General features: G+C 42.6%; 1 protein-coding gene across 2 annotated transcripts in view; it reads right to left on the reverse strand.

The window, feature by feature from the left end:
* CASR (calcium sensing receptor) overlaps positions 1–11,772 on the reverse strand; it is a 189,796-nt gene extending 178,024 nt beyond the window's left edge. The window contains exon 1 of one of the 2 annotated variants that reach the window (XM_075071557.1): positions 11,685–11,772. The gene's annotated coding sequence lies outside the window, so the exon portion shown is untranslated. The remainder of the gene's footprint in view (positions 1–11,684) is intronic. The other variant, XM_075071559.1, reaches the window with a different exon arrangement.
* Positions 11,773–15,592: the final 3,820 nt, after the last annotated feature.

The raw sequence follows: 15,592 nt of genomic DNA on the forward strand, positions 1-15,592 counted from the left end.
CGATGTAGGTTTCATTTTTAGAAGGTACACACTATAAAGTGATTTATTTTGAAAACTTGTCAGATTAGTTTTACAGCTATCTCAGAAAATGAATGATTGTTTGGTTATTTCATTTACTGAAGATACACTGAAGCAGATATTTATGAATTTGGGAGGTGAACTATCTCCAATTCAACATTTAATCATTAATATTTGGAGGATTTTCTTGCCATCCTGTATTGGAGGAGAACATCACCAGACAGACATTTAAATTTTTATCAAACTAACACAGTATTATGTATTCTGGATCTTTTCTTCAACAGCAAACATATAGTATTTGAACAAAACAAGCATATGAATTTTGTATTTAGTTAAACATAAAGTTTTTTAAAATCAGGTTTTGTAAATGTTTTTAACTAAATAGTTAAATGAAATATTAAAAAAACAAAAATTCAGTCGACTGTGTCAGCCAGGTCTACATGAGAAACTTAAAATATTGGCTTCTGCAGCTAACTCAGTCATTTTCACCTTCATTTTCCTGTTTGTTCATATCTGGAAAGAAAAATGAGCTTTCCTGCTTTTTCAGGTCCCAACGATTTCTCAATTTGGAATGAATTAGTCTGAAGGAAGAAATATTCTTTCTCCACTGGCATTCTCTGAGTTGTGAAGAATATGTATTAAGGTTATAACAACCAACAAGAATGCACTTTTATGTAGAAATCCATGATTAAATCGAGTCTTCCTGACTAGTGATTTAGTCAATTTGATTTTAATCAATGTGATTTTAATCAAATCCACCCTGTCCACCATTCATGTCATTAATGAAAATATTGAATATTACCAAACCCAGGACTAACCCTAGTAGCACCCTGCTATATACACCTTCACAGATTGACAGACAACAGCTGATAACTACTCTTTGTGTATGGGCTGTCAACCAGCTCTGGAACCACCTTATAGTAATTTCTTCTAGATGGCATTTCCCTAGTTTGCTTATGAAAATGTCACGTAGGACGGTGTAAAAAACCTTCCTGAAATCAATATATATAACGTCTACAGTTTTCCCCCCATCCACTAGCCAGTAACTCTATCAAAGAGGAAAATCAGGTTGGTTTGGCATAATTTATTTTTGACAAATTCATGCTGGGCTATTCCTCATAACCCTGTTATTTTCTAGGTGCTTACAAACCAATTGTTTAATAGTCTGTTCCAGTATCTTTCCAGGTACTGAAGTTAGGCTGACTGGTGGGTCCTCCTTGTTCCCTTTTTTAAAGATAGGTACTATATTTGTCTTTCTCCAGTCCTCTGGGACCTCATCTGTCCTCCAGAGTAATTGCTAACAATTCTGAGATTGCTTCACTTGTTCCTTAAGTACCGTAGGGTGAATTTCATCAGGCCCTGCCTGAAGCCCAGTGCCTTTAGCCCATGAAGGATCTTCAAGCTAGGCATTCCTCTGCCTATCTTGCCTGTGAGGTCCAATCTAATAGGGATTCTCAGAGGCTGACTAGTGTATCACTGTCTCCTCACACCCAACTGCTCCCTTTTAAGGGCCGTCATTAGGGATGTGGGAGACCCAGGTTTAAATTCCCCACTCTATCTGCTGTAGACTAGGGACTTGAACACACTTCTCTAACTTCCTAGGTGAGTGCCCTAAGCACACGCTATAGACTCATTCTCACTTGCCATCCCAATGAATATTTAAGTGTTTTATTCATAATGGAACATCTTCAGCAGAAACTCCAGAATATCCCCACAGACCAGTGGTTAGGGCACTTGTCTCATTTATTTATTTATTTATTTTGAGAGAAAAAGCTGAGCTGGCCTAGGCACCTACCCCCAGGAGAGGGCTCACAGCTGCAAATCCAGAGTGGAAGGAGGTGCCCTTGCTTAGGCCACTTCACTTCTCAGATGGCTCCGTGATCATGTTCCTACCTGGCTTTTGAAGGATACCTTTCTTATGCCCTGACTCTCTCCATGCACTGTATGGGGAGCCTGGGCACTTAACTCAGGGCTGTAGATTCCATTGGGTGGCAGGAGGCCTAAACGTTAGTCATCACAATATCTAATGTTTAAATCCCTTTTGTTGACTAAGCCCCTAGTGTTCAAGCCTGTACTCACTGAAGCCAATGGTAAAACTCCCCTAGCTTCAGGGGTGTAAGATCAGGCCTCAAGACAGATGTATATGTCTTACGTACCAAAATGGTTACTCTAGGTTAAAATTGCAAGCATGAGAGGAGATAGGCAAAGTACTTACTGCAACAAGCTTTTTCCGTCTTTAATTTCTGTGAGCCTGTAATACTGAAGAGAGTCTCAGGGAAAGGATTACAGTTCTAGATTTGCAAACCCACTGCCACCTCTATTAGTGAAAATTTTGTTCTCTTAATTAACAGGCATACATCTCACAATCCCTTCCCCTAACAGTATATGAACTCTTGTTCACTTAAAAAATTTCATTTAGGAGGAAATGTGTATCACTAGGAGGTGGAAGTGTCAATCCTGCATTATTCTTAAGTAAGAATTATGAATTTTTCCTTCCTAGTCCATATTTATAACTTTTTGTGTGTGAAAAAATAGACAATACTGTATTGTGTCTTGATACAATGGCACTTACAAATACCTTAGATTGTCTTAAGTAAATTCTGACTTCCAGCCCACCTCGTATGGCTACAGTGACTGTTACAATTGTTAACTAAAAAAAAAATTCATACATAGATTTCTAAAATCCCTCAGTGCTCAGTACTTTGGTTTGTAATATTAGAGTTCTTGTTTCTGTGTTAGAAATGTGTCTCATTTGTATGTTTTATGTCATCTGCCCTCATATTTCTTAATAAAGTTCAGACATTGCTTTTTTTCTAGGTAATGTGTGTATTTAAAAAACTTGTTCAACTGTTTCTTAAACAGCTGATTGTGCAATTTATAACTACTTGTTATTTATTTGAAAAGTTATTGGTATCTTTCTAGTCAAGTACATGTAAATTGAAAAATGTGTTTCTAATTGTTGAATATTCTAAATAACTGTATTAAATAGCAGTAGTATATTCATTGTGAGGTGCATTAATGAAGCACTACTTGTGCCATGGTTATTGATTTAATTTTAAGGCTCTGTACATGCTGGCCCATTTTCACCATTACTCTTTGTTGCTATTACAGCTGGTTGAACAACTCACAATGAACTTTCTCAGATAATTTAAGTATCAGAGGGGTAGCCGTGTTAGTCTGGATCTGTAAAAAACGACAGAGAGTCCAGTGGCACCTTATAGACTAACAGAAGTATTGGACCATAAGTACTTCTGTTAGTCTGTAAGGTGCCACAGGACTCTTTGTCAGACAATTTAGCCACTTTTTGGTTTGTGAATTATCTATGAACAGACTTTGATTTTTTGTCAATTTGTTTCAGGAATGTTTGTGTGAACAAATAAGTATATGGTTCATGCACAACTACAAATTCATTTTTGGAGAAAGCTGAATTCCACATTTAATTGTGGTCTATGGGCTAGGGCCTACATTTAGAACTCATACTCCTCTTGATCCACAGGAGCTTGCCCACAGATGTCAGTAGGAAGTTTATACAGAGGTCCAGGGAAGAATCTGGCCTCTACTTAATAAACTAAAATGTTTAGTTATCTGTTAAATCACATTCAGTATAACTCACTGGAAAATATTCTCATCTTTAGAATCAGTGCTCACTCTGCTTTCTATATTTCTTCCGTAGCCTTGTTTCTTTTCACCAGCCTGCTTTTTTGTCTGAGTATGGACAACTGAAAGGTCTTAAAATGAAATTGTAAATGGGGAGCCATCATCAAATGCATTTGTTTCTAGTAGAGTTCTGCAGGGATTTCTTCTTGGCCCTAAGCTATTTAAGATGTTTACCAATGGCGAAGAAGAAAATAAAATCATCACTGATAAAGTTTGCAGATAACCCAAATTGGGAGAATAATAAATAATGAAAAGGACAGGTCACTGATTCAGAGCAATCTGAATCACTTGGTAAACTGGGAGCAAACAAACAGTATGAGTTTTAACACAGCTAAATGTAAATGTATACACCAGGAACAAAGAATGCAGGCCATACTTACAGGATGGAGGACTTAAACCTGGGAAACAATGACTCTAAAAAAGATTTCAGAGTGGTAGCCATGTTAGTCTGTATCAGCAAAAAGAATGAGGAGTACTTGTGGCACCTTAGAGACTAACAAATTTATCTGAGCATAACCTTCTGAGGGCTAAAATCCACTTCATCAGATGCATGCAGTGGAAAATACACGGGGATGATATATATACACACAGAGAACATGAAAAAATTTCTCCTGCTGATAATAGCTCACCTAATAGCTCACCTTAATTAATTACTCTTGTTACAGTTGGTATGGCAACAACCATTTTTCCCTTTCTCCATGTATATATATCTTCCTAGTGTATTTTCCACTGCATGCGTCCAATGAAGTGGGTCTGTAGCCCACGAAAGCTTATGCTCAAATAAATTTGTTAGACTGTAAGGTGCCACAAGTACTCCTCGTTCTGAAAAAGATGTGGGGGTCATAGGGAATACATGAGCTCCCTGTCAGCTGTGGCCAAAAGAGCCAATGTGATCCTGGGATACATAAACAAGAAATTCTTGAGGAGTATAGAGGTTATTTTACCTCTGTATTTGGCAGTAGGGCAACTGCTGCTGGAATACTGTGTCCAGTTCTAGTGTCCACAATTCAAGACAGATGTTTACAAATTGGAGAGATTTCAGCGAAGAGCCATGAGAATGACTAAAGGATTAGAAAACATGTCTTACAGTGATAGACTCAAGGGGCTCAATATATTTAGCTTAACAAAGAGAAGGTTAATGGGTGACTTGATTATATTCTCTAAGTACTAAATGGGGAACAAATATTCAATAATGTGGTCTTCAGTCTAAAAGAGAAAGGTATAACATGATCCAATGTCTGGAAGCTGAAGCAAGACACATTCATACTGGAAATAAGGTATAAATTTTAACAGGAAGGGTAATTAACCACTGGAACAACTTACCAAGAGTCATGGTGGATTCTCCGTCACTGACAATTTTCAAATCAAGATCTGATATTTTTATTTGGGAATTTGGAAATTATTTGGGGGAAGTTCTATGGTCTGTGTTATAGAAGGTCAGACTGGATGATCACAATGGTCCCTTCTGGCCATGAAATCTACGGCTCTATCAACCCAAGTACTCCAGTATCCTGTCTCCCACAATGATCAGAACCTGATACTGCAGAAGAAGGTGTAAGAAACTCTATGGTAGACAGATGTGGGATAATTTGCCTCCTTCAAGTTTTCATGCTAGCCACTAATAGTTAAAATTGGGTAAAACTCTTAATCATTAAGTTTTATCTGCCTCCTAAAACCTTTTTTAAAGAATTATTAACTAAAACAACTTTGGATATTCTTGTTATCTATATAAATTCCAGTTCCTCTTTAAATCTTGCTAATCAACAGCATCCTGTGGCAATATGTTCCAAAAGTATGACAAAAGTATTTCTATCCATTGTGAATTTGCTGTTTTTCAATTTTATTAATCATCCCCTTGTTCTTGTGTTACAATATAGGGAACAGAACCTCTCAATCCCCACCTTCAGTTTAGCATTCGCTATACTTACTCTTATTACACTTTTATCATGGCTCCTCCTCTTATTCATCTCTTCTCTAAAGTGAACAGTCCCAATCTTTTCAATCTCTCTTCACAGGAGAGGTTTTTCATGCCTCTTGCCATTTCCATCACCCTTGTCTGAATCACTTCTAAGTCTGCAGTATTTTGGTTTGTGATGGAGTGACTTGCGCTGAACATGGTCTCTCAAATGAGACTGAACCATATATTTACTTAGTGATGTTATACTTTTCATATTATTCTCCATCCCATTCCTTATGCATGCTAACATCTTGTTTGCTTTTTGATCATAAGTGGTCATTAGGCAGATATCTTTGCTGATGGGACCACGGTGATGCCCAGATCTTCTTCTTCAGTTGAAACTGTTCATTTAGAAATCTGTTAAGTTATATGAGTCACTTACATTTTCCTCCTCATGTGCAATGCTTTGTACTTATCAACACTGAACCTCAGCTGCCATTGTTCTTGCCCACCATTCACCTAGCTTGGTCTGGTCCTCTGAAGTTACTCACATTCTTGTATGGAACAAGAGTAGCTTAAACAGTTTTGAATCATTGCGCAAATGTTATTATCTTACTGCTCACCTTCATTTCCAGATCATTAATAAATGTATTAAACAACACTGGATGTCGTATGAAACCTTGAGCACTGCTTCCTTCATTTTACAGTTGGCTCCCTCTTCACATGGATCCCCATTCTGTGCAGCGCATTTTGATAGGCCTCAACTGTATAAACAGTGTTTAAAAAGTCAATAGTGGGACCAGAGAAGCACCTTTCATATCCGTTATTTATTTGTATGACAATTGCACTTAGAGACAATAGCACCTAGAACCTATGGAAATCAGGGCTCCACTGAGCTAGCTGCTATACAAACACATAGAAAGAGACAGCCCCTGCTCTAACGAACTTACAATCGAAATAGATAAAACAGACAAAGGGTAGGGGAAGTTTTCAGAGACAGTGGATCTATTTGCTACTCCCTCTTGAAGACTGCAGAATGTGGGGGTGGGCAGTTAGCTGGGCATAAGGGTAGCAGCAGTCAGTTAACCACCCCTAAAGATGCCAGAGAAAAGGAACTGGAGATCTCAGGACCTCTCCCCAAATTTGATTCTATAGTAGACATGAGGATGGGTGATTATAACATAAGGAGCTGCAGAGTTTAAAAGTTCAAATTTTGAGCTTTCCAGCATGGACAGTATCTTTTAACTTGGCAATTCCAAGACACTTTCTGAAGCGATGTATACAGTACAGCTTAAGTCAAAATAAGTTATGTCATTCAGGGGCATGAATAAGTCACCCCTCCGAGCAACATAAGTTACACCGACCTAAGCGCTGGTGTGGACTGTGCTATGTTGGCTTCTCCCGCTGACACAGCTACCGCTGCTCGCAGCAGCTGGAATAATTAAGTCAACAGGAGAGCCCTCTCCCATCGGCTTAGAGCCTCCGCACTAACAGCACTACAGCAGCAATATAGCTGCACCTCTGTAAGCTCTGTAGTGTAGCCAGAGCAGTAGGTAATAACAAGGCAGACTTTCAAATGTGCAAATTTGAGCACCCCAATGTGTAGTGGGTTGGGAGTTGCTTCTTACCAAGTCAAAGGTGCACATTTGAAAGAGCATTTGAAAAACTGGCCCAACAACCAATAGTAATAACACTGCTTCGCACGCACATAGAGCCTTTCACCTGGAATTAATCCTCAAGACAAAACACCAGGAAGTAGATACCAGTATCCCCACTTTACAGTGGGGCAAACTGAGAGGAAGCAGCTTCCCAGGGTCAGAGGCCAAGTCCAGAAAAGAATTAAGGTTTCTGAGTCCCAGTCTGATGCCTTAACCACTAGACCACATGTGTATTACAGCCACATGGGAACTGATAACAAACCAGTGTATTTTGCATGCTAATGAGTTCAGCAGGCAAGATTTTCTTGACTCTGCAGAAATGTGGCATTCGCACTTGAAATAGCCCTGGATGTGACAGGTGCAAAACTTCAACACTAAAGCTACCGGTTCTGTCAGTGCTTCACTCTATTGATGGACAGTTGGGTGGACAATGATCTTACAACGCTCAGCAGCAATTAGCGCAGGTAAAGCATTCCTCACTCCTGCAGTTAATAAGTGACTGAGAGGCATATCAACTTATGTTGTAGGAGCTATTTGCAACCAGCAGTACATATGCAGATAAAAGGGGAGTTTATTGATGGGCAACCTGAGCTTTGTCATTTTCCCAAGCAACACAAAGTCTCACTGACAGGTTTTATGTTGATTTAATAAAACAATTTTAAAAACATTAATTATTTTTGTAAATCACTGAGGTCTGAAAACTGTGCAAAAGGTACCAGGTTGATAGACATGGAGTCTGAAGTCCTCCCCTTATAGTACGTCTGCTCAGCACAAAATGACCCACGGCAATGAGTCTCGGAGCCTGGGTCAACTGACTCAGGCTTGCATGGCTCATGCTAAGGGGCTAAAAATAGCACTGTAGACATCCAGGCTTGGGCAGGAGCTCACACTCTGAAGCCAGGTGAAGGTGAAGAGTCTCAGAGCCTAGGCTCCAGCCCAAACCCAAATGCCTATACTGCTATTTTTAGCCCCACACCACAAGCCCCATGAGCCCACGTCAGTTGATCCAGCCTCTGAGACCTGCTGCTGCAAGGGGTCGGGAGGAGGAGTTGGGGGTTGCTGTGTAAATGCACCCATGCTTACAGCACAACATAAAGTACAGCTTAAGCAACAGCAGCACAGACTGTCCCAACAACATGCCTCTGCCCTTTCTAGAAGGGAAAGTGAAGTAAGGCTCAATCCTAAATCCATGCTAACCCAGAGTTCCAGGACTCCCCTGGGGTGGAGGGTACAAGCAGGGCTGTCCCTACCTATGGTGGTGCCCTGCGCTGCCCGAGCATCTGCACACACACACACCACTGCAGGGGGACTGGCTGCTCTGCTGGGGGACCGGGCCCTCCGCGGGGGGGCGGCTGCACTCAAGGGCTGCAGGGCTTGGGGAAAGGGGTGAAATGGGGGCTTGGGGAAAGGAGTCAAATGGGGGCAGGGCAAGGGTAGGGGCAGAGCATGGGGGCTGGCCAAGGGATGGGGCTGGCCACTGGAGCCAGTGCTACATACCCAGCATGCAGCTGCCTAGGGCACCACAAAATTTGGTACCTCAAATTACGTGGTGCCCTACGCAGCTGCGTATTCTGCATATGCCCACGGACGGCCTTCAGTCCGAGCCTGAGTCAAGCCGGGACCCAGAGTTCAAGCCCTATTGTTTTGCAGCCCCACTGGACTTGTGCTCTGGGAGTCTGCTAAATGTATCCCATGATCCCACAGGCCAACTTTCTTTGTCCTTTAGAAAGCCAAGTCTGGTGGACAGTCATGTTTTTCCACACTGCACCATGAACAAAGGGCTAGAGCAGCCACATTTTGAAAGGGCACTAGGAAATCTGGGATATGGGTGATTGGACTCAGGCTTGCATAATGGAGTGTAAATGCAGATGCCCCAAGTTGGGACTTAGGCATCAACAATTCCTAACCTAGGTTACAAATGAGCGTAGATGCTCAAGCCCTAGTTTAACAAACCCAGCGTGTACTAACTCGAGTTCTACTACTAACCCTGGGCTTACATTGCAGTGTAGACATACCATCTTCATAGCCCATTCAGTCCTTGGCCTCCATGTGGAGACTGCTGAGACGACAGCGTGGTGGCAGTTTTTATGATGAGACCACTTATCCATTTGGAAGCAAGCTGAAAACAAGTCACTTCATACAGGCCACCAAACACAAGTCACTATATACCTGAGCTGGACTGACAGAGATGACAGAAGTGAACAGCTAGTTCTGTAGCTCATTACTAATCCTCTTTGTCATCCATCAATTTGCTTTAAAACTGCTCTATTTTTCACTAATCTACACTGCGCAACCACTGCAACACCTTTTAGTTTATTCCATTAAACACGGGTTACTAAAACATTTCTTTAAGCTGCACAACTAACCAGTCACTTTACTACCTAGTCATTTAGCCCCATTAAAAATATTTTTAATAATCACATTACTCACATTTTACCACTTCAATAAATCTAATGAAAATGCATGTGAACCCAATCCTGGTCCCACTGAAGTCAATGACAGAACTCCCCCTGAATTCAATAGGAGCAGGACTGGATTCTACGTCCTTAAGGCATAAACTTGCGTTTTTATTTAGACTAAGGGCTCAATTCTGTACCTGAACAGAGCTTGGGTGCAGGGAAAGGAGAAGTAGGATTGTGGCTAGCTGATTCTTAGTTGCCCAGCCCTGGCATAAATTAAAAATACTGGGTAGCATCTTTAATTTATGTTGTTGGCAATAGATACCTCAGGGAGGCAGGGAACCAGCCACAACAAAGCCTCTCCCAGCCACACTCCCTCAGACTTGCCCCTCCTTCTCTTCTGGCAGGTGATGGAGCTGCTGTAAGAGGAAACAGAGTCTATATATTTACAGAGATTCCCCTACACAGGGTAAATTCTCCAAGAAGAATCTCCAGCAGGAATAAACTCACTGTGTGCTATATGAGCAGGCAGTAGGCAGTGCAAAATTAATTTAGCAGACCAGAGAGTCTGACACAAGGAAATTAAGGGGAGTTTAACCTGTGAGCAGGGTAGTCATGTAATTGGAAGATCCACCTCAAGAATGACTCTTTACAAGAGAAAAAGTAAAACAGACAAATATTTTATAAAATCAAAGTAAAAATGTCAAGATTATTTTACAGTAACATTCTATGAAAATTGAGGCCAAAATGAAAACTTCAAAGCAAGATATGTTAGTTCACAAAATGTTTCTTTATACTTAGGATGAAATCTCTTTTAATGGTATCATAATCTACCAGGCAAATTCTTTTGGTACATTTTTTGAGATACTATTTTTATTATTCATTTTCCATCAAGCATATTTGAGACAATTTTTTTTGCAGCCTGTGTGATTTCTGTAAAATATGTGATTAAATAGTTTTATTTTTAGATAATTGTCTTAGCTCCACTAATTTCTCCATAAACCTTCATCTTGAGAAAAAATGTATGAGTAGTACTGCTTACCAATGAATTTTCTTTCACTTGGACATATATATTTACAAAATACTTTAGGGCCAAAATTCACAGGTTTTAAAACCAATCCTTAATGGAAGTTTTGCCTGAGTAAGGACTACAGTATTGGGAAACAGTTCGCTATTAAATTCCTGTTGTTTCAGTGGCACATTAATCATTGGCCTTCTTACCATTACCCCTTTCAAAATGCTCTAAAACTCCCATTTTCCAAAGCATCCAAGGACAACTCTAGAGAGGCACTAGGAAAGCCCTGCAGCAGAATTTTATGCTACAACATGTTCCTTCTAGCCACCCATCATAGGATGGCACTTAACCCTGGTACATATAACCAGAGGCATGAACACCTTTTAGGCCTGGAATCGGATTTGTGCAAAACCATACGCTTCACACTGTGCTTCCCACTTTTTGTCCCCATCGGTGAAAATCTTCCAAAACAACAAAAACATATCAGCCGTCAGTTCCTTTGCTCGGGAAGAAAAGCAGGTGAAGTCCTGGGCTGATGCGAGCACAAAAGAACGAGAACTAAAAATCGGTGCCCCCGGGGAGCTGGGAGCCGAACGGAGGGGGCAAAGCGGGGCGCTCTGGACTTAACCGGGGTGTTTGCTCCCGCCCCACTTCCAAGCACACTCTCCCGCAGTCACTGGCGCAAAGCCGCCCCGATTCCCGCCCGCCCTGCCTCGCTCTTCAGCCTTTGCCGGGCTGCTAAGCAAACTCACCTCCCTCCCCGCGGGGGAAGGCGTGCCAAGGCCATGTCCAGCCACCGGCCCCGATCCCGCGCTGACCTTGCGAGGAGCAGGTCGGACTTCCCCGGGTCCCGTCCAGCCGCAGGGGCAGCGCGGCCCCTGGCGGTCCCGCCGCCCGGCCCCCCGAGAGAGCCGAGCTGGACCAGCTGGGAGCCCTGAGCGGCCGCGGAAGCGGCGCGTCCCCTCTTTGGGGCACCCTCTGCTTGCAGCCGGGAGATAGCGGCGCCCCCGGGCTCCCCGCCCCGCCCCAGCCCCGCTCACCTCCTGCTCGGCTCGCTGCCTCGGCGGTGCCCAGCTCGGTGCCCGGCCGGAGGGGAGGCAGCAGCTTGCGCGCTGCGGCTGCGGAGATGCTCCAGTTGCTCGGGCTGCCCCCGCTCCTACCCCTCCTCCGGCGCCGGCCAGGGCGGCAGCAGCGGCAGCATCTCTCCCGCAGATCCCCCAGCGGCAGCGGCGGCACTTGCAGCCTCGCGGGAGCCAGCGGAAAGGGAGGGGTACGAGGCCCTGGTCAGCTCCCGCTCCCTTCCCGCAGCACGTGGGCACGCGCCCAGGCATATGCTCCACGTGGACACGCGTCTGAAGATGGGTGGACTTACACACACACCTGCATGCACAGAGGCACCTGCTCCACACATGTACTGTGTTGTGTCTACATCCCAGTGTACAAATAAATCACTCACACAAGTTCAAACAGGCAAATACACCTACTACACAGGTGAACAGAAAGCGCCTACACAAATCTCAGCTGCCACAGCACATTCATGCAACCATCCTAGACCAGGAACATACTGGACTCACATTCCACGTGTAATATACTGATAAACTGGCTCTGCATGTGTTGCATAGGCGAGGTGGGGGGGGAAGGGGCATCGACCCCCCCATACCCACTTGTGAGAACATGAACTTGGCAGCAGTGCAACAGGGGGGTTCCCCCGCCCAAGGCACCTGACTGGAGCCAAGGTGGCATAACAGCGGAGCCCCTTCCCTTACTCCCCCTTGCCCATTTGGGCCACTTTTGCAGCTCTTCTGGCACTATCAGGGTTCCCATTCATCACCACACTATCTGAGAATCTCTGGAACAAGGAATTTATCCACAGCACACTCCTATGAGGTAAAATCGTGTTTCATTTTACATGAACAGAGGCAGAGTGGAGAATGGGGACTTGCCCCCAAGTGACAGGGAAACTTGTAGCACAGCCAGGAATTGATCCACATCACCTGAATCCTAGTTCACTGCTGTGAACACAAGACCCTGACTGGGGCTTCTACATAGAAATAAATAATAATAATGGTTAATTAATTTATTATTAATTATTATTATTATTATTATTATTAAAAGAAAGTGTAGAACCATTATACAAGACACTGGTGAGACCTCATCTGGAATACTGTGTGCAGTTCTGGTCTCCCATGTTTAAGAAATATGAATTCAAACTGGAACAGGTGCAGAGAAGGGCTAATAGAATGGTCCTGAGGAATGGAAAAACTACCATATGAGAAGAGACTCGAAGAGCTTGGCTACTTTAGCCTAACCAAAAGAAATCTGAGGGGAGATATGATTGATCTCTATAAATATATCAGAGGGATACATACCAGGGAGGTAGAGGAATTATTTAAGTTCAGTACCAATGTGGACCCAAGAACAAATGGAAATAAACTGGTCATCAGCAAGTTTAGGCTTGAAATTAGACAATGGTTTCTAACCATCAGAGGAGTGAAGTTCTGGAACAGCCTTCCAAGGGAAGCAGTGGGGGCAAAAAAACCTAACTGGCTTCGAGACTGAGCTGATAAATTTATGGAAGAGATGATATGATGGGACTGCCTATGATGGCATGTGGCCCATTGATGACTGCCAGTAGCAAAAATCTCCCATGGCTGGAGACAGAACACTAGATGGGAAGTGCTCTGAGTTACTGCAGAGAATTCTTTCCCAGGTTTATAATAATACCCATCTCCTAGAACTGGAAGAGACCTTGAAAGGTCATCAAGGCCAGCTCCCCTGCCTTCACTAACAGGATCAAGTACTGATTTTTGCCCCAGATTCCTAAGTGGTCCCCTTAAGGATTGAACTCACAACCCTCAGTTTAGCAGGCAAATGCTCAAACTACTGAGCTAGCCCACCCTCCTATAAGGCTTCTGGCTGCTGGGTCTTGCCCACATGCCCAGAGTATAACTGATTGCCATATTTGAGGCTGGGAAGGAATTTTCCCTTGGGTCAGATTGGCAGAGACCCTGGGATTTTCATCTTCCTCTGCAGCATGGGACACAGGTCACTTGCAGGTTTAACCTAGTGTAAATGGTGAATTCTGTGTAACATGAAATCTTTAAACCATGATTTGAGGACTTAAGTAACTCAGTCAGAGGTTAGGGGTTTATTACAGGAGGTCAGACTAGATGATCATGACAGTCCCTTCAGACCTTAAAGTCTATAAGAGAATAATATCTGTTTATTACTCTTGTATGCCACACTGTAGTGGAGGCAGTTTACTCTGATGCTTTGAATAGATAATGGAGATACTACAAAATTGTGTCTTGGAAGCTGAAGATTCTGGGTTGCATCTGTGCAGTTTAGTTGATGCTTGTGATTGGGTGTGTGAGTGTATCCACAGGTTTGCAATATACACACACTATTGTAGTACAGTACTTGGTTCTCAAGAGGTGTTACATTAACAGAAGTTGCACTTCTAATCTTTCTTCAACCACTGCAGCCCCTGATCATTTTTGGTGTCCTTCTCTAAGTTCCCTCTAATTTCTGTTATGAGATGCCTAGAATTAAACACGATGGACTATATTCATCGCTGATGAACTGCATCGAGGCTGCAATGAAGGTATACCACAGATTAAATTGGCCCAATATTCCAGGCATGGTTACTCCTCATGTAGTAATGTAATGAGTGTACTCATTTTGGAATACGCTGAATATTAGATATAGATTTCCATGATCTCATGATATTTCATCACCTGGTAATAACCCTTGTTGTCATGATAACATAAGGAACATAAGCTGCTTACACCAATAAGCAGGGACACTGGAGAGACAGTTGGGCAAGCCTTTAAGATGTAACCGAAAGTGTGATGTTGCACCTAGTTAGTCAATATTACTATTATTGTATGATTATTATTTAACACCCACCTGTTTCCTGTCATCCATATCATATATTGTCTTATGTCTTGCATTACTAACACAGGAAAGTGATTTGGGATACAGTGCATATGAATGAAACTATAAACATATGAATGAAACTACAATAGTTCACTTTCAGTTTACAAAATGTTTGCTATTAAGGGGAAAAGGTGAAGTATACAATGGCAGATAAAATGAAGATGTTTGTGCTTTGAAGGTCAGAGACAAGTCAAAAATGTGCTTTGAGGACTGCTTTCAATTATCAACAATATTTGACCCATACAGAACTGTACATTCAGAGGTGGCGCTAGGCATAAGCAGACTAAGCATTTGCTTAGGACCCTGAGCAGCTCAAGGGGGCCCCCATTATCTTTTGATTATGTGTTGGGGGAGAATATTATTGCTTAAGGCCCCCAATGGGCTAGTTCCATCTCTGTGTAGAAACAAAGAAAAGCCAGGCTATGGTTATATTTGAGAACTGTGCCCAAAGGCAAAGAAGAAAACTGTTTTCACGGTACCATCATGGCTACTGCCTTTCAGTACTCTGCATCTCCATTTTACGATATAGCACAGTCACAGCTGCTACTAGAGAGACCAGATAACTGAGAAAAATCAAGACACTTTTTTTTCAGGGGAGGAGGAAGGGATATAGTTATATATATAAGACAAAGTCCCTAATATTTGAATGGCTGGTCACCCTAGCTGCTACACACTGGTGGGATGCTGGAACATTTTGTATAGTGGGGGTGCTGAGAGCTATTGAACCAAACTGTAAACCCTGTATATAATGGAAACCTCTTCAAGCCAGGGGATGGGGCAGCAACCCCAGCACCCCTAGTTCCAGCACCTACGTCCACTGGCATTCGTTTTTTGGTCTCACACTGCCTGAGATGCAGAGAAGAATCCTGTTGAACTAGTGCTACAAACTCTATAGATCTCTGTTATTTTTTTCTAATCAACATTCTTATGGTGGTAGACAGCATAGCAAATATTGTATCTGCTTTCTCAAATGCTAGACTTCTCTTCATGTATTTTTAATGCTGGTATA

This window comes from Chelonoidis abingdonii, chromosome 1 (assembly GCF_003597395.2).
Source record: "Chelonoidis abingdonii isolate Lonesome George chromosome 1, CheloAbing_2.0, whole genome shotgun sequence".
Lineage (NCBI taxonomy): Eukaryota > Metazoa > Chordata > Testudines > Testudinidae > Chelonoidis > Chelonoidis abingdonii.